The sequence below is a fragment of the Cryptomeria japonica genome, chromosome 1 (assembly GCF_030272615.1).
Source record: "Cryptomeria japonica chromosome 1, Sugi_1.0, whole genome shotgun sequence".
Taxonomy (NCBI): domain Eukaryota; kingdom Viridiplantae; phylum Streptophyta; class Pinopsida; order Cupressales; family Cupressaceae; genus Cryptomeria; species Cryptomeria japonica.
The window spans coordinates 233,588,689-233,591,217 of NC_081405.1; the positions used below are offsets into that span (position 1 = coordinate 233,588,689).

General features: G+C 33.5%; 1 non-coding gene across 1 annotated transcript; it reads left to right on the forward strand.

Annotated features, from left to right (window-relative positions):
• The first annotated feature begins 604 nt into the window (after positions 1-604).
• LOC131042273 (U6atac minor spliceosomal RNA) lies at positions 605-726 on the forward strand. The gene has a single exon (XR_009105161.1). It is a non-coding gene; the product is annotated as a U6atac minor spliceosomal RNA (small nuclear RNA).
• Positions 727-2,529: the final 1,803 nt, after the last annotated feature.

The following is a 2,529-nucleotide window of genomic DNA, read 5'->3' on the forward strand; positions in this document are numbered from 1 at the left end:
CATGAAGGCACAGACTATGTCTCTCTCCATATAGGCAGCTAGAGGTCTCATCAACAACATAAAATGAATGCATTACCTCTAACAAATGTCAAAATGCATTCATATAGGCAGCTAGAGGTCTCATCAACAACATAAAATGAATGCATTACCTCTAACAAATGTCAAAATGCATTCATATTTATCTCTTCTCACTAAGATCATTAATAGCATCGAGCCCCTTTGGCTTTCACAGTGCCTGCCAAATATATTTCATGTAGGCCTTTGACATTCTATTGGTACCTAAGGCCGAGTGCTGGAACAAAGGCAACGCAGCATCCTTGAATGTGTGGAGGAGTTAGAATAGGCCCAAAACTGCAGAATGCAAAGAATGAAGGGAAAACAAAACGCAACTTTCTTATGAAGAAAGCACGGCTCTATTATCTTTACCATCGACTCCAACAAAACTGTTCGACACTCTATGCTTTGACAAATGCCCGATAGGTAATAAGTAGGGAATATAGTTCCTTTTATATCTTGCCGTAATTACAGAAAACGATTAATCCCACATTTATTAAGAAAAATAAACTCTAAGCCTTTATATAGCCTAAACGCACTAACAGTAGGTGTGTTCGTAGAAAAGGAGAGACGGTTGGCATCTCCCTTGATAAGGACGGGAACGGTCTTCGGACTATTCCTTCACACACGGTTAAGGCTATCCGCCATTGGCGGTTCTTACCCAAATTTTTTTGAGAATTGCCTTTGAAAGGCCATTTTACATTTTTTTATTATTAATTTTTTGTTAGCTTCTTTTAAATCTAAATTTTAGTTTTACAGTTTTTTTTAATTAATTTGTGTGTTTCTTTTAAATCTAAATTTTAGTGGTTATATGGTATTTTTTTTATAAATTGTGAAATCAATTTTGTAAGGTTATTTGGCTCCAAATTCTTTTGAGCTTTTAACCTTATTTATAGTCTATTAAATCAAATTTTTACACATCATATGACAATTTCTTTGTAAATTGCCAAAATCAATTTTGTAAGATTATTTGACAAAATTTTAAGGCCTTTGTAGTGGTGTATTAAATTATGTAATGATGAGCATTATTAAACTATGTAAGCCCTTTCAACAATAATATAGCATTTGAAATAGCACTTAGAAAAAGAACAAGAATGCAAGAAGAAAAAAATAACCTAAGCCAAGAGTGACACAAACATTTGGGCAAACCCCTTCACAAAAATCTTTCACTAGATCTCTCTCTCTCTCTCTCTCTCTCTCTCTCTCTCTCTCTCTCTCTCTCTCTCTCTCTCTCACACACACACACACAGGTAATGTATTATTAAGCGACAATATTGCAATGCATTCATAGAGCTACTTTAGTGAGATCATCACTCTTTAATCCTAAAGGAACACCAACACCATAACTTTTCAAGAAATAATCACATCCATCTTAAGCTCTTAATATATAGGCTTAAGGAGGCCTAAAATCTCCCCTGATATAATCCCCATGGACACAAACATGGTCCCAACATGTCGTTAAATCTAAATTTTAGTTTTACATTTTTTTTAATTAATTTGTGTGTTTCTTTTAAATCTAATTTTTAGTGGTTATATGGTATTTTTTTAATAAATTGTGAAATCAATTTTGTAAGGTTATTTGGCTCCAAATTCTTTTGAGCTTTTAACCTTATTTATAGTCCATTAAATCAAATTTTTACACATCATATGACAATTTCTTTGTAAATTGCCAAAATCAATTTTGTAAGATTATTTGACAAAATTTTAAGGCCTTTGTAGTGGTGTATTAAATTATGTAATGATGAGCATTATTAAATTATGTAAGCCCTTTCAACAATAATATAGCATTTGAAATAGCACTTAGAAAAAGAACAAGAATGCAAGAAGAAAAAAATAACCTAAGCCAAGAGTGACACAAACATTTGGGCAAACCCCTTCACAAAAATCTTTCACTAGATCTCTCTCTCTCTCTCTCTCTCTCTCACACACACACACACACACACAGGTAATGTATTATTAAGCGACAATATTGCAATGCATTCATAGAGCTACTTTAATGAGATCATCACTCTTTAATCCTAAAGGAACACCAACACCATAACTTTTCAAGAAATAATCACATCCATCTTAAGCTCTTAATATATAGGCTTAAGGAGGCCTAAAATCTCACCTGATATAATCCCCATGGACACAAACATGGTCCCAACATGTTGTGGTAAGAGTTAGTATGACTAAGTAGACACTAGTGGCCTCCAAATTCGAATATGATTCCTCACACAAGCATCTTTCACCTCCATTGTCATAGTTTAAATAATATCCCTTGAGTACTTCCACATGGAGCACTAATTACACCTTACACCCACTAATAATTGAAACTAATTTTACAAGCTCATTATCTAACCCATCATCAATGCCTCACTGCAACAATATTTTTGAGTCATTAGAAAATAATACAAAAATCACATCTATTCCAACCCTCATGTGGGAAAGTTCTATTTACCGAATCCATGAATCGTAGAGATGTATATACTTAGT